At 41.2% G+C, this 20,712-nt stretch overlaps 1 long non-coding RNA gene across 1 annotated transcript in view; it reads right to left on the reverse strand.

Annotated features, from left to right (window-relative positions):
- LOC120358919 overlaps positions 1-20,712 on the reverse strand; it is a 127,093-nt gene that overhangs the window by 31,035 nt on the left and 75,346 nt on the right. Inside the window, exon 4 of the long non-coding RNA XR_005575814.1 lies at positions 8,683-8,807. This is a non-coding gene — a long non-coding RNA (uncharacterized LOC120358919). The remainder of the gene's footprint in view (positions 1-8,682; positions 8,808-20,712) is intronic.

A 20,712-nucleotide genomic window follows, 5' to 3' on the forward strand; every position in this document is an offset into this window, starting at 1 on the left:
TCGGTCCGGTGTAACTCGAAGTAAATGTGGGTCGTAATGTATGCCGTTGACGGGGCCGCCCTGTTGGACGGTCACGCCGACACTAAACAATCTGATGGACCGCGATATCCTGCCACCGACGCGTCATCGGGACGAATCTACCGCGAGCTCGGCGAAAATTGCCCTCTTAGGAGACAGAGTCGTGTTCGTAGATTAACGCGTGTCTGATACCTTTTTTACTCGTTGACGGCTCGCGATTAAATAGCAAATTTAATGAACGGTGTAAACAAGTCCCACAGTTTGACAGCCGGTGAATAGACTATTCAAGATAACGACGAGAGGCGAGATAATGTCGGAGCAATCGGGAGCTTCTCTCACCAGTTAATACAGAATTATCACAACCGGCTGGTGGAACATTTATAAAGCGATCGTGGAGAAAGGTAAGGATGGCTCCCTATCGGCGAAGGATACGGGACTTTTCTAGTTTCCTCCCCGCGTCGCGTCGGGCCTCCCCACGGTCGGAAGGAGACGCGGTAAAATTTTCATCCTCCAACCTCGATATCGATACTTGAAATATACAAGCGTGTGTAGTCGACCACGCCATAGCTACGAAATATTAGACAAGAGGTCCGCGGCTTGGGAAGGTATCGGATGGGCAGTGCCCGGGCTGGATACAACAAAGTTGTGGCTGCAGCGATGATTTAGTCCCGGCCTTAATGGAGCTATAAATACTAGCTTTTCGATAGCGGAGGATGAGAATACCCCGGGTCCCCGTCCTGTACGATACTCGGCAGGATCGTAGGTCTGGATTTTGCGTCGCGGTTGCTTCACAGATTAGGAAGTAGCCCCAACGGCGACCTCGAAATTCGCGAACGATTATCTATTTCGCGAGATAACTTTGCATATGCGTTGTATCTCCCAGCTATTTATTACTTGGCGAATGAACCGTGATGGGTACAAAAGTTATCGATTACTATATCTTCGCTTTCATCAAATTACGAAAGTATAGATTTGAATCTTTATAATATTGCCTTAAGTGTATATACGCAATAAAGAAACATTTTGTATTCGTGTTAAAATCAATTCTCGTTAAAATGTTTGTGTTAAATTTTCAACATATATATATATATATGTACCAGAGTATTAATTTAACATAATGTGATTGTTATTTGAATATGTATGTTAAATTAATATTCAACATTCTTAATGTTAAAATAATACAATTTACGAGTAAATAAGCAAATAACATAAAAATAATGTAATTTTCAAATGTAAATTTCAAGATAAATGAATAAACTGTACATCGACATGTTATTAAATGTTAAATGTTAAATGTTATTAACCTTTAAACGATAATTTTTCTGAAGAAATGTTTCCACAATTTGTTCACAAATTATATCAATATTATATTTTCTTTATGTTAATTTTAATATCTGTATTATTTCCTAACATATTCATTTTGTGTTAAATTAACAAAAAAATTTAAGTAAAGCGCTCAAGATATACAAAATGTGCTAAATTACGTCATAGTTTCACAGTCTTTTACTTTTTGTATATAAACAACAAATAATAAATATAATATAAAAATTAATTGAAAATTTAAAATTGTTCAAACTGTCTTTGTCATAATTGATTAAATTTAATATAATAAATTATGTCTGAATTTATATATGATTAAATTAAATATAATTTAATTTAATCACATCATAAATTAAAAATTTAATTATATTACATAAATACAGAAAGTCCTGATTCTAGCAATTAACTTTAAAATAAAATTAATCTCACAATAACGTTGTAAGTTTAGGAAAGTAGATCAGTCGTGATTCGATAGGACATTTTTTATCGTAAATGGCGTTCGCAACCATTTGAAAAGATCCTGCAAGCGAAGCTTGGCTGCCTCGTCAAGCGCAAACATTTTGCACTTATCTCAGCGGCCGTAAATATTGCTCATAGAATATTACGGGGCCATAGATCTCACCCTGTGTCATCCTCACCCTCACGCGGTGGTGGTATTCGAGCCTTTATCGAATAAACGACCTGCATAATCACCATCCCTTCTTTCTCGCAATCGCTCTTCTTCTCATCGATCTCCTTCCCGCGCTCTTCTCTTCATTTATTCGCAATATCGCGCGCACGCAGACTCCCGCTAGAAATCCGAATATTAATTTTCTATCGCTACAGATCTAAAGTCTCGTAAAATTTACAAGCCACATTTTATGTCTGCCAAATGTGTTCCATTGTACGAGAAATGTGAAAAATATTCCCTCACGTTTTTTCAACATCAGAGTTACATACTTGATGCAAATTTTATTTGGCATTTCGTAATTATAACGACATCACAACCGACTAATTTCCAATTGATCAAATGTCTAAAGACTTTAGATACAAGATGAATCCTTTGCAGCGAAGAAAGGATAAGGGAAACAAGTATGGAGGGTAGCGAGCACACGCATACACACATGCATAGAAGAGCAATTAATGGAAAGATTAAAAAGCCGAGGAAGCCGAGTACCGGAGTCATCGAGTACACGACACCCGGATAGCCGTATCCCGCACGGCGTGCGTACGTACGTGTACATACGTGTGCGTCTACGGGAGAGTAGAGGCGAGGAAAGATGCTGCACGATAATTAATGGCGGAGCGAGTTTGTCACAAATCACGTGGCTCGTCCTATAACTCACAGAGCTGACGCACAGAGCTGACGTACATTTAAATAGAGCCCGATAGACCGAGTCTGCCTTCGTGATACCGCGGAGTGTGCGTCTATTCCTACGACATCAAAAACGACACGTTTGATGAACAGCGGGATTCGACCTTATATCAAGTTTATATAACTCTTGCGCAAGCTTTCTGGCGCTATTACAAGCAGAGCAAATTCACGTTTTCTTGCCATCTCGTAAACACAGAAATAGTTCTTGCAAGCATTTTACATTCTTTCCTCAAAAATTTCAACTTTTTGTTTGCTATAATTATACCGTAAAATCAAACTGTCGCACTAACGTGCAACAATTCGTGTGTGTGTGTGTGTGTGTGTTTGAAAGAACATTTAAATTGATACTTCTCGAAAAAAGGTTCTTTATTTTTATTGAAAATTTCTTAATCCATTTTATATCGCTATATCGGGATAAGCTAATCTTGTCAAATAGCATTGCGAACGGCTCCGCGTTTCTTTTAAGTTTATCTGCCTTTAGTACATCGCTATGTAGAACTGCATTGGGAATAAAAGCTTTAATATACGGTAAAACGCGGAGTTCTGCCCACAGACGGTTAACGACAAAATTCCTCATCGACAGTTCAGCGATTCCGAAGTCGACGGTAAATAATCGCCGCCCATATGAGCGCGTAACATGCCGATATCCGCCTCGAGGCTGGTCCGTGAATTTACAATAATGGAAATTACACGGTCGAGTACTTTGCATAAATTTCTCGCGAGACTGTGGGGTTATACTTTTGACAATGTAAGATATTGGCCGCGATAAGTACGACTTATCCGTGATTGCAGCGCACTGTAAAGCAGCGCGACATGAAACGTCCCTGATTACGAACTAAGGACCACCGAGGACACTTCATATTTTAGAACCGCGGGATGTTCGCGCGCTGTTTAGATACGGGGTTCGCCCATCGCCGCGAGAGATAGCGCGTACATTGATATTGAATATATTTTGTGGGTTAGATACCACTACGGTATTAGTGTTTATTGCTACCGGTATCCCCTGGAACCTGTTCAGCCCTTTTACCGCGCGGATCGTGAATTAACCATTCCCGAAGAAGAAAGAACGACGAAGATCTTGAACGACGGCAATGGGTTTCGAAGCGATCGATTAAAACGATGTGTTTATGGTGCGAGAGGTTACGCGTACCACGAATGACGATGATTCCCGTGAAAATGGCGCTCTCGATATGCTGCGCTCGATAATATCTAGGGAAAGCATTTGAAAGATTGTTATTTGTCATCTCAAACAATAACATAACACTAAATGTACGAGTAGAGCGTCAAAGAGCTGTGATATTAAAGGAACTTAATTCATTCCATATAAATGAAACCTCTGCGGTGCGATCCGGTTTAAAGCGTATGACGAATTGAGTTACTGTGCGAGGGGGTAGGGGAAGGGGAAAAAAGAATGCAACGCAAACGCAACGGTAGGACTGTCGCGACTGTTCTCAGCTACTTGTCGCTTGTACCATTGTAGCTAGACCGTGCATAATACAGCCATACCCATTGCGATAAATCGACTGGCCACGAAAGTGATTGTAATAGAACTTACAGGAAACAGCTGTTACAATGCACGTCGTTAGGTAGTAACGTCGCTTTACGATCGCTGCGAGTTAAGTAGTTTGTTATTCTTAGGCTACAAGCCCGTAGTAATAAACAACAGCGATAATTGTGATAAAATCTACTTTATCGCTCGCATTAAAGGTACACGGTAATACCACGATTACAATTTACACACGCGCGGTTATCTTTGATCTGGGACTGAATCATTTAAGACAGCCGGGATATGGACCTACGAGCTTAAGCGATAGGACGAATCTTCGGGCAGCCAGCAATGACACGCGCTTCAAATTTATTGCCTCGAGTCAATTAAATTTCTTCGAGTCTAGATTTCCCGTCACAAAAAAGAAATAATCTTCATTCGTTTATTTTCCGTATCGCAGAAATCGTTTAAATTTTACATTGATACTAAACCAAAAAGTGCTGAATTAACATTATTTAATTCAAATTTGGATTAAATCATTGCAATGTAGTCATCGTCGATGTCAATCCCTGCTATGAAAAGTTCGTGATAAGCCCGGGTTATTCCGTTACTGCGCAGGTCTTCGTGCTCGATGAGGCAAGCACATATTTTCGGCGTCAGGCATGATAACCTCTATAGACAATAGAGGGATAAGTCTAAGTGAGAGAAAGATAGAGAGAGAGAGAGAGAGAGAGAGAGAGAGAGAGAGAGAGAGAGAGAGAGAGAGAGAGAGAGATGCTCCGTAGGCGGGCGGACGCCAGATAACGCGGTACCGCCCGACACACATCCATCTCGCGCGGTCTGTAATTATCCACGTCCATGCGAAATAATATACGAGTGTAAGAAAGCGAGAGGGAGAGAAAGAGAGAGGGAGACGAAGAGCGAGCACTATACGTACGCGCGAGAATTGCGCCACAAAGTCTTATACTTCAGGTGGAGGCGCGACGAGGTGAAGGCGCTCGCTATGATCCTCCCTACGCGGTGGAGAATCACATAAATCCAGAGGCGGTAGCCTTCCCCTACTTCGATCTCTTCCTATTACCCTTGCCGTGGAAATACTCCACTGTAACCATCGGCTCGCGCTCTTCCTCTGTTTTGAGAATATTAGAATTCTGCCTCAGTTTCTTGGTAAATTCAACGTACTTTTATGTGATTTAATTATAACAATGCGAAAAAAATCAATCATTAAGAGAGAATTGTCAACCATGTGAACCACTTAAACTATTTTTTTATTATATTATTTCGCATTTGGTGCGGTTTTGAGTGCAAAGTTTAAAATTGTAGTTTGTTGTTTCAAACGCCTATCATTACATATTAAAACTTTCAGTAATAACAAATTAATTTGTTATAAGCTTAATATGTTGCAAACGGTATAATTAAAAAAAAAGATTGCCTAAAGCGTACCTGTGATCTCTTAAATCGCATCGTCTTCAAAAATATTAAATTTATGAAATAACGTAATTAAAAATTGATATAAGATATTAATCAATATCTTATGTCAAATCAATAAAATAAATTTTATTAATAATTTATCGAAAAGATGATCAAATATTCAAGAATTAATCAATTATAATAAAATATAAGAACACCGAAATAACACTGGCTTAAATTTATTTTTGTAATTGACATATTTTTATTCATAGCAATTATTAGTTTTACTCTTCACTTATCAATCATTTATTAATTTTACATTAGTATCATTTGTATTATAATATATATTTGTAGTGGCACAAGTTAAGAAACTTGGTAAAGTTTATTAAATACCGATTTAATTTTTACAATAATTATAAATATGCATATAAAAAAAATATTCCACAACAAACTTTCTCTTGTACAAAGATGTAATAATTCAAAATAAACTTGTATAATTACATTATCATCAGTTATACGATTAAAAATTTTGCATAAAATGTACCTGTATTTGTCAAAATGCTGATAGCAAAAACAAGACAAAATTTGTTAAATATTTGTTTATACATATAATTTATTTCTTACTTTTTATTTTTGTCACTAAATGTTTCTTATACAAAGTAAAAGTGTAAAATAATAAAAACATACGTTTTAAGAAACCAATACGCATTCAGCAACTTTCCTTTACATTTTTTTCAAATATATTAAAGAATATATTAGGATAGATTCTAAATTATTTCGCTAATAAAACTAAATTCAATTAGAATTTACGTTTAGTTACAGATTTTCACAGAAACAAATTTACATTAAACAAAAACGATTTTGCTGAAGTATCTAAAAAATTTAGATCTAAATACACATCTGAAAATAATTTTGTCAGACTATCAAAATAATTATGAGTGATGCTGCATAAAAGTTTGATATTCTAGCAACCAGTTTGAGCTCATAATTATTTTGATAGTCCAGTAAAAGTACTTTCGAATCTAGGTATATCTAGCTAAATTTTTCGATTTTTTAGCAAATTTCATTCTTTTCGTGTATGCTCTAAAAAATTTACGTTAAAACACGACCTGCAGAAGCTTATCGATTTTTGTAATATTTTTCATCATTTGTATTTTTCATCATTTGTACCTGTTAATCAAATACACATAATAAATATTTCAAAAATAACCTAATGCAACACAAATAAAAATTTACTTTAATGGAGTTATTCCAAGATTTGAAAAAAGAAATGACAGAAAAGCTATATTAAAAGAGCTATGCATCATAGTAATCAGTACTCTCTGACGTCACAGCAATTTGCATCCATTCGATCACTCCAGTCATCTCATCGAGAATACGTCCGCTGTATCACGGCGCGCAAAGCTGCGGTAATTCCAGCAATTACGGATTTTCCTGATGATTGTCATCGTTAATTTCCCAACGACAGAGAGTAACGCGTCGTTATCGTTTTATCGGGTATATCGGCACCGTGGCGAGTGTAGGACCGTTCCCAGGACTAACGGCGATGTCGCCGGTCCTTAAAAATCGCGGAGGATCCAAGGGATCTCGCATCCTCCCGGGGGCGGACGGGTAGAAGGCGAGCACTCGGACGGCCTCGATCAACGATCAATCGTGAAACGGCCGCGATTATTTCACGTCAGTTTAATTAGCACGCGGCGCCGGTACGGCCGATAAAACTCAACGGAGAGAAGCAGCTAGGCGCACTTATCTCACGGGAATCTGATTTATGGCGAGTGACCATCGCGCACACGCGAACGCGCCGCGCGTATACGCGCGTGCATTCTACGTGGACGTGACAATGAAGTGAGTGTCGGCCTGGTCGTGCGTGTAGAGCGAGGGAGGGGGTCATCGGCGCATTATAAGCAGTACAAGTGGAGAATGGGGTTCGGGGGGGTGACGGGGAGGAGGCGGAGGCAGTCGAAGAATGAGGGGAGCGAGAAAGACAGTACCCCGGTTATGGGACACCGTCGCACCAGACGAAAGGTGGGTGCCAAAGGATGAGAGGGGGAAGGGAACAGGTGAGGGCCCCGGTCGCTGACCTGTCACCTCGTCCGCGTCACCTTTGCCATGTCGAGAGACTCATTCTCGACCATATTCCGCGTTCGCTCGCGCTCGACCGAACGGCCGACAAAGCATCGCTACAGTTCGAACGTCATGAGTTCGCGGATTGGATAATAAGAGGACGATCGACAAAGAAAGGCAAACACTCGCGAGGCTCGCGGCGATCGAGGTCATTCGTGAGCGAGCGCGCATTGACGGCGGGGCTCTCGTTGAAAGAATGATCACGGCGACGTCCGTACGGATAAAGAGCCTTTCAGAAATAAGTAATCTTGATCGTCAGTCTATCATTTATCAATGCGACGTCTCGCGGCTATATCTCGCAACAATAGCTGTAACTTGGCTCGCGATTACGTTTCTAAACTAAATCGTTATAGCCTCACGAGGCTCGATAGAGAGAGAGAGAGAGAGAGAGAGAGAGAGAGAGAGAGAGAGAGAGAGAGAGAGCTTTGCAATAATGTCTCTTGCAATAGTTATTACTATTCGTAACAACAACTTTCAACAGAGATAATCACGTTATTTGAAATGGCGATGTAAATAAATCATAATAACATTTATATTATGAGCTTTCAAAAAATTATGCCATTATAATAAGTAAAGATGAACCTCATTTGGTTATAGTTGGCTCTTGGAATACTTACATTTTTCCTACAACAAGAGCCTTAAACTACTGATATTTTTTATGTGATTTTATACACATACATTTTCCAAAAAGCATACAAGAAATATCAATCAATAACCTGGCAATAAGATCCAACTATATCCGAATAAAACTCGTCTCTAAACAGTTATGATTTTTCACACAATCAAAGTTCTTATATTGTTATTTATTTTATTAAATGTTATCTAAGAAAACATATCGGTTGTTTAAAATATTTTGTTTGATATTTCCTATCATGTAGTTCTAGAATGGCAAAATTAAATTTTTTTTAAATTATCACAGCATAAAGTAACGCTGCATTTCAAGATAATTATTTTAATTATATTATTTTACCTTACTGGTAGTTGCCTGCTTATCACCACGTGATGCGGATCGAACACCCATTTGTGGTCTCGGAATTCTTCGCATCCTCGTCCTATCATCTTCCTACTCGCGCCATCTCTTAGGCCGCCTGTAAACTAAAAGGGATCCTTCGATATAAAGAGATGCGATACAAGGAGAGAAATGTATCTGTGTGTGCTTACGATATGCGATTTCTTCAATCAATTGTCATTGAGTTCCGAAGGACGTGCGATCATCACGTCGTCGACCGATCAGGAAGCAATAAAAGAGAACGGCACATTATTGCGCGAGGCCTGATCGTTTCTCAAGACTCGCGATGAATGATTTATATCCCGCATGTGTTTCGTCATTAACTGTCACATCTCGGGAAACTAGCCGGAGCTTCACGGCCAATCCCCCGTCACCGATAACGTACGCGTGCAAGCGCCGGTATCTCGTTACACAATGACATTTGACGCGTACAAACCGCGAGCGATAAAATTAGCATTTGACAAGGCAGCATTGCTTAACAAATGATTAATTCGCCTACGTAATATTGCGCACCCCCTCCACTCTCGCGGTCGCTGCCATTCCTCCCTCGCTTGAACGCGTGTCCGCCACCCATTTCTAGATCACGTTCGCCGGATACGACACACAATCAAGTCCGTTGCAATATTACGCGACAAACTGGTTTTCGCGGCTAATGTAAGCCGACGGACTCCTACGATCCTCTGTTCAATCGGCGATTGTTTGTACTCGATTTCTACGTTGTATAATGGCCGCGGTTCGCCAGGTCTCGACCCTAACCACTTACGCTCCCATTGTAATGCACAAATGTACGGGTCGCGATCTCGGGGGGAGGGAGCCCCCCCTTCTGTCGCGCGTACTGTCCCCGCAGGTTCTTCCAAGGATTAGGGTCAGCGATCACCCACTTGTTGCCCGTAATTTTTTTTTCTTACAGAATCGCGAATAGGCCCGCTGCTCACGCACGACTGACTTCGTGCTTTCTTACGATTTATCTTCATAATATACGAATTCTTAATTCACAATTTTCCTAACGTTACTACGTTTTCTTCCTAATCATGTCACAAATAAACGAAAACAGAAATGGATAAACGTGGTACTTAGCAATTTCCAATTATTACGGTAAATCATCATTTTTTACGTCTTGCATAAGTTTAGTGCTTTACCGTTCAATTATTACACCTTTATGTTTACTAAAGTCCTAAGTTTATCCTCGTACTTTGTACTTGAACATTTTTACTAATTTTCTCCGTAGAATTTTACTCGTTAACGATTTAATCATATGTGATTACTTACACGGCTGCGCATTCTTATACGCTCTCCACCTAAAAATTCTCATTCATGTTATCAGCGGGCCTCAGCTAAACTAGTGAGGAATTTTTTCTGTTAGTCTAATGCAACGTCAGCCTGCCTGACGTAATAAAGTGATCTATCCACCTCGATCCCCCCAGGGGATGAAACGACCACCGTGGAAGAAGATCGAGGAAGATCGTGCCAAGTCGTGTACCGGGTTCTTTCGTTCGCTCTCTTCTTACGTCAGCCCTTCTTCCTCGCTCTCTCTCCCTTTCTTTCTCGCTGACTGAGACGTCAACCCCCACCCTTCGACCTCTCGGCACGTAACCTTCCTACCTACTGCATCTACCCACCTACCAAACTACCGATCCTCCAGAAAGAAGAGGGAAGGCAATTTGTCGGTCCGGACGATGCGTATCTTACGCAGCGCCTCCGTCTATGGTCTACGTAATGTGCTCTCATCTTTCATCCTCATACGCCTTTTCAGTCGAACCGTGAATGAAAATAATCGCGCGTCGCGGCGGCTGACTTCTATCGCTGAAGAGCCGCGAGAGCCTGCACCTTCCGAGGTGCTTGAATCTGTCTTGTCGCCTTACGGTGTCTTGATGTCTATCAGGTTGCGAAGGAGTAACGAAATTCGCGCGTAAAATATTGCTGGACCTTGGCAAATTCAAAGGTACTTAATAATATGATCAAAAAATTAAAATAAAAGTTTAAATAAGTATTTGCGCTTGTAGATTAGATGTACGTCCTTAATTTAAATTAAAAAAAGTTACAAGTACAGTTAGATAAATGATAGAGATTATTAATATAATAACTGTACAAGAGATGAAATCACACAACCCTTAATTACGTAAATAATTAAATCCTTTTTTTACTAGATTAAAATATAATTTCGATAACGAAAAATGATGAACGAAATCATTGGAGAGGAAAAGTCTTGGACTGAAGATTGCAGATAAGGAAAAGAGAAGGAGAGACTGTACGAGTCAAGATTGCAATGCGATGTTACCAATAGCGATAACTATGAAAGCAGAGGTTAAACGTAGCGCGATAGAGCGCGCGTTCTCCACGGCGGCGTGTTAATCCTCGACTATTCGCGTCACGACGGAACGGACACCCGGAGGGATCTCCTCAAGTGAGTTCTCTCATTGAGCGATCCTGGCATAGAGCGGTGCAACGCGCGGCGCGGCGCGCGGCGTCTCGAGGTTCGCGCCAAGGGGCCTTGAATACACCGGCAGTGATTTGCCAAAAAAGAAGAGGCCTTCTCGGCGCGCGAGAGAAGACGGAGGGGAGGAAAAAAGGAAGAAGACGAGTAGGAAGAAACGACGCTTGTCAAACGCGACCGCGGACACCGGTGCGCCGCGGATATAATAAAGATGGCGATATAGGAGTCATAATGTAGTGGTGTGCTTGCGATGCACCGGTGCACCGTCGCGCATTCCGACGCTCCCACAAGAGAGAGAGAGAGAGAGAGGAGAGGAGAGGAGAGGCGAGACAAGACGGGGAGCAGCGGGGCGGTGTCGGAGAAGGCAGCGTCGTCCTCGTCAGCCTCTCACTCACGCGCTCGGGGCCCCGAGACAAGCCCTTACTAATGGAGGAAATAAATTTCGGATTAAATCGTAGCCCGGCTACTTTATAAGGCTGCTTGCTCTCGCCCGGATGGCGAGGTGAGGTGCATGTGTGACGCCATAGGCCCCTCCTGACATCCATGGACGGTCCACCATGTTCGTCGAACGGCCACCCGCCCCCTCTTTCCCCGCCTCCTCTATCTCTGTTTTTCTTCTTTACCCTCCTTTTCACCCTGCCTCGGCGATGGCTTCGTCTCCGCGTGTCTTTCCTTTCTCTCCTTCGTTTCTGTACTCTCGTCTTCTGATCTACCGTCCGTTGCCGCGCGTTCCCTCTGCGCGCCGCGCCGATGCGCACATAGATGAACGATCAACGTCCATGTGAAATGGAATACTCGCGTGTTGCTCCTGAACACGTGTACGTGCGCGATAATACGAAAGAGAGTGTGGCGGAAAAAGGAAGAGATGGTAGAAGAGGAGGAGATGCAGGACGAAGGAGGTGGGGTACCGAAGGGGGGAAAGTGGTTAGTGGGGGAGGATGACGGGACGGGGGAGGAGGAGGAGGGAGGGCGGTGGGGCAGGAGGGACCACGCTGCGCTGTCCTCCATAAATCTATCAGCCGCGGTTGTATAAATACGACTCAATGAGGCGGCCGTGAATCACCCTGACGTGCTTCATAAGTCCCGGGAGTTTATTAAACCGGCGGGCATTTCTCATGTCGGGGGATAAGATCAATACGGCCGCGCGCGGCCACGGTTGCCCCTAACCTCCGCGGGGTCCCTCCCTCGTCCCTCGACGTCTCCCCCCTCCCCCTCCCCCAAGTTGTCCAGTCTCACGGACCTAAATAATAAGGTAAATAATAGGAAATAATCGCTGGCTCTCGCGTGAGCACGCCGCGGGACTCTGCCTCTCCGACGTGGCAACGCTCACTTTATTTCGAGACGCAACCGGACTAGAGGGCACGTTTCTCATAGCCAGGGGGGCAGGGGAAAAGTCCCTCCGCGCATTCCTCCGCATTACCGTGTCGCGATTGCATTCAACTTGCAGTAACGCGCGTGATTGTTTCAAGAGTAAGAGCCGGGACGCGTTTGCTGACTTTAAAGTCTCGTTTTGAAGGTGGCGACCGAGGAATTCGGCCTGACAGCATACAAGCGAACAGACGCGAGAGCCGAGAGCGAGGGCTCGTCGCGAGCGAGCCGTGCAATTCCAAACGCATAAATCCCAATTGACGCGTGCCTCGGTAACGAGGATATAACGTACAGGCATTCTCTGAAAGACGTCCAGTCTTACTGGCGACGCAGAAGTTCCTACAGCGCTTGCAACATTTTTTTTTCTTACGAAACTCTGTGCAAGTTTATACACTACATTAAAAAAAAAAAAAAAAATTGTGTCAGCAATTATAAATTTGTGAACAAATAGCACCTCATGTATGTATTACAAAGTCGTAATAAAGAATATAATAATGAGTTATATTAACTAAGAAAATACAGTAATATCAATCATTTGTAGTAGAATTGTTGGATAAATTATAAACAAAAATAATGATGTAAATGTAGGTGACGAAAAAATTGAACCGACTGAGATTCGAACTCGGGATCCCTTGTTCTCATTCGTAACACTTAGAACTCAATTGCCATCATAGTTATTCCGGTCGTATACTTAATTGGCTGTACGTAAAGTGAAAGTAATGGTATTGTTATAACTTATTTGTAGTAAAGTTTATATAACTATGTAATCATAATTGAGCTGCTATTTCACTATAAACTAATGGTTCAATCATGTACGTTAATTCTACATGTAAAACTTATGTAGTTATGACTTTTATAATTGTCACCATTATGAATTTTTCTCCAATTGTACAAGTTGCATGAATACGCAAAATCGCTTTTTTTCAAAACAATTTTATGTTACGAGCAATTTAATTAATCTTTATTTTTGATCAATGTATATAAATTTATCTTTACGGGGCGTTTGTCCTTCGGCACTTCTTTGTTAAATACATCATCAATCAAAATGTAATTATGTCTCTTGAGAATGTGAAATTTCATTACACACCTGATCGCAGTATGACTCTATTTTTGCGCGACTCGCGATGCACAGATATTTCTAATTGCTACGTAGGGTTATACCGAGATTGAACGGCTTAAGGCGGGTTGCGTAGAGAGACAAATGGCCGATGGAAGACTCAGGAAAACAAGAGGCGGCTATGTAGGTGATGGCGCGGGTCGGAAACTATATTCCTTACCCGGAATTGAGGGTTTAATTCGAATCGCTGCACGGAATCGCGCCCTCCTTTCGATGGTAACGCGGTCTTTAATTAGAGACCGATAAATTCTGACTCGGTAACCTCCCCTTTCTTCGAGATGTCAGCCTCTCTCTCTCTCTCTCTCTTTCTCTCCTATTTCTTTCCGTCCCCCAAGACACCCAAGTGTCCAGTCGGTTGGCCGTAAACCGCGAGCTGAGAAAGCGTGACGGCACGGGCGCACGATTCGCCTTCGTTTCATCTTCAATTTCCCAGTTGTAACTTTTTCCCGATAATTTGGGAATCACGAAACGGCGAAACAAACGTGCTTTGCCCTCGTTCGCGCATTCGCATAATATAGATGCGTTCATTGTGGGCGTCGCGCTGCACGCCCGTATACAGTTGTTTCGGCGTCCGATTATCTACTCGGCAGCATCGGCAAAGTTGTGATTTAGTATTTTCCACGCCGTTAATTTATTGCCAAGCCTACCACGTTACGGTTAAACATAGTTCATTACCGCGAGCTGTAATTAAAGCATATAATAACGAGTCGTAACCCTCGAGGCCTCCGCTCTTGTAAATCTTGTGGCCGACAACCCCGCTCGCTCGCCAGCCCTCACCTCGAGCGCCCTACTTTGAGATCCGCGAAGAAGGTGGGAAGACCAAGTCTGGTCTGCTGAGCCAAAGAGAGAAGAAAAGAGAGGAAGAAGCAGAGGGAGAGAAGAATCGCGAAAGAACTCGAGCAAAAAAGTGCGAAGGAGGAAGTTAGCAAGCTCGTTGAAAGTGGGGAAATAAATTAATGAACTCCTAATCAAAATGGTCGTACTATTTCCCCTTTTGTCCTTTTACTTATGTACATGTGACACGTTGAAGTTCCTGAACGTCGAATATAATCGCGCGTGCCACTCGCGTTATTCATTTTAATCCCATTTTAATGGTACAACGTAATACTATAACAAGAAGCAAATTAATTTAGCACGAATTACGTAGGATTAAACAAAAGAAATATCAGTACACAATTTATAACATCATTTATTTAAATTTCTAAACCTTGTTATAAATTGTCTTGTAAAAAAAAAACAAATATTTCATCTCTTGATATCTTTTAATTGGTCATCACGAAATTCTGACAAAAAGAGAATTTACGCTGCGAGAAGAATTTAATTCTGCCTCCTTCAATGACTGAGCAGCACTGTAACTTTTCGTCACTATCGATTCGACATTCTCCATTTATGTGTAGAGCGAAGAATGGGATTATCGCTCGCATAAACGGAGGCTCGCGTAAACGTGCGACCGTCCTAGATACGCATCCCGCAACGCCGTACGAGATGCAGAAAATCGCTAGTTGGCGATTTACCTCCGTCCTTTGGGGCTTTAACGCGATTCGTGCTATCCATGGATGAACACGCTGCGACGTGTTGGCACGAAAGGCGGGGGATGTCTGGGATGGTGGCTGGGTTCGGAAGGAGGATGAGGAGTAGATGGAGGTTGAATGTTTCTTCTAGGAGCCCGCCGCGCGATTTATGGAGCGAAGTGACGGGAGGTGTTTATTGTGCAGCATCTGTTACGTTACTCTGGCTCTGCAGACCCTCCTCGCGCTCCCCCGGCCCTACTCTCCCTCTTGCTGCCACTCTTTCTCGCTCTCCTACCCTTCCGCCGCCGCCGGCTTTCTTTCTCTTTCCGTCGCTCGCTCACTCGCTCGCTCGTTCGCTCGTTCGTTCGTTCGTTCGTTCGTTCGTTCGTTCTCCAAGCTCTCACAGGTTCACGCCAGCCCGCCGTCATACATACAACAGACGCCCTCGATTTATAGTTTTGAATTAGATGGAAGTAAAGGAAAGGTCGCTGGTTGCCGTTGCGTAAATTTCAACAACGCCGAGCTTTCGACCTCTCGTCTCTACGCCCTCGTCCCTCCCTCTGATCCCACCCCCCTGCTCGTTCACCGCCGCTGGATTTCCGCACTTTCGATCCGCCGCACGAATTCGCGCGACAATTGAAAAAGTTAATTGTCTTCGCTTAATTAAAATCCAGTCGTTATCTCGCGAATGCGTTTAATCATGCGTATCTCGCGCAAGCCCACCACGTTAAAATTTCGTTCGCGCCGCGCGCGCGGCGATTTTGCAGATGCAGCCCCTTGATAAAAACATAATTATGAAACGTAGCAAGGACACGCGCGGCGTACCGCGGACCGTCTTCCGACCGACAGCGACCGCACCGAGAAGCAAAGGCGTAAATCTGCCCGGAGTAGCGACGTAGGAAAACAAGTTGTCACCGCTAGCTTCTACCTCCTTTATCTCGACAGCGGACGAGTTTTTACGGTGGACGTGCGAATGTGTCGCCGCCGTATCGAGATTAGCGGCGACGTCGTCGGGCGTGAAGACTTCTCAGCTACTTGAACTTTCGATACATCAAACTCGTCTTCTTTTCATATCGAACGATCGACGCACAAAACTTTATATGGATGTTGCTTGTTGTCTCCAATTTTAGCCAAACAAATTATCGAATATTGAATACGATAGTAGCCATTAAAGATTCATGTTAAAGAACATAAATCGATCGTAGACTAAAAATACAAGATCATGACATTTTTATTGCAGACACGATGTGGTTTAAATCGTTTTTAATTTAGAAGTGTGTTTATAACATGCGATCGAAAGGTTTCCTACAAAAACTAAACAAGTCTATTTCTTTTTTTAAAATCTGGGTTACAAGACCAAAGCATTCTCTATTAACAGTTTTACGTAAACAATTTTGTTTCGTTAAGAATCAAACAGAAAACGGAAAATATACATAAATATGTAGTAAACAAACAAGTCCATAGTTTTTTATTTTTTTAAATGGATTACGTAAAATATTAATTCTAAAGCCTAAATCTTTGTTCGTGTGCTTATTACACGTTCGGAAAAAAATTACCATATTTATACAGAAAAAAATATAAAAAAGTGTTTTTGTTAAAAGCAACTTAAAAAATTTTGCAAATAAAAAGTAAAAAAATTTTATATTTTAAATAATGTTCCTTCGTCTTTTATCATTATTAATGATATAAAAAAGAAAATGTAAAATATAGGACAAACGGAATATAAAATTTCCGTAAGAACCAAAGAAATCCAGACGTTTATATACATATATTTCTTAATAGTTTCTTAAAATGTTAATTAAAGTCTACGGTTTTGTTTTTATACTTATCAAATGTCCAGTAAAAAATTAACATATTTATACATACAAAAAAATAAATTTTTAATTCACGTATATTTTTATTCTTGAATGCTATTTGTTTTCATTTAAGTATAAAATGCTCTCTTCAATTACTGTTCATCAATAATAAATAGATCTGTGCAAAGTATATTTTATTCTTATGATATTTTATTCTTATTTTTATTTCTAAAATTATATTGTTCTCATAACAAGCTAAATCACATTTAAAAGCTTTGTATATTTGGATTAAAAATTACATATTTGAAAGTGCGCTTGACTTATACACATACTAATTAAAGATAAAAATTAAATCATTTAAAATTAACTACGTTAAGTTAAAAGTTATTTACTTTATTATTTAACTTGTAACTTTTTAATTACTCAACCCTACAAATGAATTACAAGAATTTGTAACGCGGTGCGATGCAAGATCTCCCTAAAAGCCGTTTCAGTAGTCCCGCGCAGCAAGAGAAACTCCGCATTATATGGACGCCGTGTTTCTTAAATGCCCCACTCGGGTCGTTGACCGCACACATGGTTTGCAGACAGGCGCACGTGCGCGGCCGTCTGGGCCGCCTCCCCACTCTCCGTCAGCCGAGGAGAGTGGGGAGACGGCCCAGACGGCAAGCACGTGCGCCTGTCTGCGGTCAACAACCCGAGTGGGGCATTTAACAGAGCGGCGTCCAAGTAATGCGGAGTCTCTTTTGCTGTGCGAGACTACTGCAACGGCTTTTAGGGAGATCTTGCATCTTATTACGTTACAAACTCTTGTAATTCATTTGCAGGATTGGGTAATTAAAAAATTAAAAGTTAAATAATAAAGTTAAAAACTTTTAACTTAATTCAGTTGATTTTAAATAATTTTATTTTTAACTTTAACTTGTTATTTTTGAAACACATAAACTTTAATTTATTACTTTTTTACCCAAGTTAAAAATTTATTTGTATAAAAAAAAGTTATAAGAGAAACAAATTTTAAAAGAAGAGCAAAGAAAAGAAAGAAAACGTTTAAAATAAAGATTGAAAAAAAAATAGGAAAGCAAATATAAATAAAAAAATAATATATTATACATTTTTAATAACCGCTAATTAATCAAAGATTATTTATTCTTGGCGCTTTTCTAAGCATAAAATATTCTTAGATAAAACATTTATGCATTTCTTTACAAATTTATTTTTTTGTGTGTACAATAAACGGTTTGAAGATAAGATTTTTTTGTTTCTTAAAAATTTAATTTTTTGGACTTAATTTTCACTAGAAAAGTTCTTCAATTATATGTCATTTTTAAAAAGCATTTACGTATTTTTTTATATCAATTAATTTATCCCACTATTATGTGAATAAAAGGTTAAAGATATGATAATTAAAAAATCAATAGTTGACGAAATATTTTATATTTTTCATACCAAAATGTATTAAAATTAAATATAAAATATCTTGAAAACTATTAATATTTTCGTAACTCTTTAATATTTTTACATGCAGAATAATTAGAAGTATCATATTATGTAAAAGAAATTGTATAATTGACCTTCATGTAACTGATAAATTAATTTCCTTTAACTTTAAACATTATTTATCTCCCTTTAGGTCACAAATTTTGTTTAAAATATTTTTTTGTAAAATAACATTCTTTGCAATGTTTGACTGCTAAGATTAAAACATGTCATCTTATACATATTATAATTCTTTAATAAAAAAATGATATTATTAATAATAATATTATGCATTTAATCATTTTAAATATATTGCATTTTTATAAGTGTTATCTTCGAAATTCGTTTAAAAAAAAAACTGAAATCGAGATTCATACAAATATTTTTACGCAGCAACTGTTTCAATGGCACGCGATATGTACCACTTGATACGAGTACTACATTGTTCCATTACAGTTTTATCATGTCGTGATACCATCCATTTACGTTAACACTTAGCGCTATAAAAATTAATTATATCGATGTTATAGTCGATTGAGCGCATTCGAGAGTTATATCGGTTATAGGGTTATATCGCATCTACAATATAAATACACACAGTCGATTTTCTATTTCGATCAATATCAACAATTGCACGCTCTTATTGTAATGAAAAGTGTGATTCACTTGTCGACGTAGATGTAACTCGACCGAATGCTATAATTAGCGGTTTCGCGCCGATAATTGGCTGTCCGAGCAAGAGTATTCGAACGAGAACTTAATGCCGGTGAACAAGGGTAAACCACCTGGTGCGAAGAACCGCTCGTGCATCTTGCCGCTTGCGTCGCACTTTTGCGAAACGCTAATTGGTCGTCAAGACGTGAAAGAACATTCCAGGAAGACACGAGGTGACGGCGCTACGCGCGTCGTCGAGCCGAGTGCGAGACGAGCGTTTTCGTCGGCCGTTCATTAACGTGAGAAAGGGTAATGCGGATTGACATCAGGGACGCATGCCGTGCGAGTTACGTGGACATCGTGATCCCGCGGGGCCATAAACGCATCGTCGGGACGCATTTAAAGCGCATCGCGCCACGAACCGGCCACCTTCTCGACCGTCCGATGGATTTCAATGGGGATAATATCCTGTCATCGTATAACCGATCCCAGCATCCGCGAATGCGAGTCTTGCGTTGCCGGTTTAATCGTGGCGCACTCTGAAGAATGTCCATAAACGTAAAGTTACGTCAATCTTCTTTTTATGGTGATGCAAATGAGACTGATCTATTAGAGTATCAAAGAATTGCATCGTACAACTTATAACTTCTGTATTTAAACTGTCACGGTAAGAGATGCGCTGACGAGAAATTATCGCCTTTCAGAGCGATAATTGTATCGACAAATATAGAGATACGATTTAATATCCAATAATAATTTAATAATGTCACATATAATATCACGCATAATGAAATATCATATAACTAAATCCTTATTGAACGTAGTATGCCATTCATATTATTATACTCTATGTACACGTTATTCTCATTATTTTCTTTAGACGGGACACAATTTCAAAGTAATTCACTTATAGGTACATCTGATTTCACCAATTATTAAGCATTATTCTGGCGAATTAATCGGTGGCATCAAAGATCGCTCACAAACGTCGAGGTGGACGAGGAAACGCCTGATCGCCGCCACGCCCGCGACGCCGGCGTCCGAATTGGCGGCCGGCACTTCAGAATCGGAAGCAGCGAGATCGCTCAGCAGTACGCCGGAGTCCTCTTTGCAGCCTCGCGGCCGCGTCAAGTGCAGGCGGCGCGGCGGCATGACGTCAGCCGCGCGACAGTCAACAAAGACCGGCGCGAGAACTACCGTGTCGGACGGTGGAAGAGAGGGCGAGCTCTCGCGTCGAAGTCCGCGTATGTACGTACGCGGAACGTTCGCGGCGTAGAACGCAGCGGGCTGGGCGAGGGGGGAGAACGTTGCGAGGAGCGCAGGAGAGGTCGGGAGGGGTGCGAGGGAGGGGTCGACTTGCCAGGGAGAGACGTGTCACTCACTCACTCCGTGTCACTTACACAAACAGACGTACATCACGGGCAGGCAGGCAGCTAGCTACGTGTTCCCTTTTATGTTCCCACACGCGCGCTCGCATAAACCTGTCAGTCTCGTGTCACGTGCAGCGCAGTCATTCACTGTCGCCAGCAGCGCACCGGCACTCACGACCGTCCTGCTGCCGGCGGTTGAGAGTAAGCCCCCTTGCCTATCCCCTCCCCCTTCCTCTTGCCCCTTGCTCCGATAAATAAGAGT

This window comes from Solenopsis invicta, chromosome 11 (assembly GCF_016802725.1).
Source record: "Solenopsis invicta isolate M01_SB chromosome 11, UNIL_Sinv_3.0, whole genome shotgun sequence".
In the NCBI taxonomy this organism is placed as follows: domain Eukaryota; kingdom Metazoa; phylum Arthropoda; class Insecta; order Hymenoptera; family Formicidae; genus Solenopsis; species Solenopsis invicta.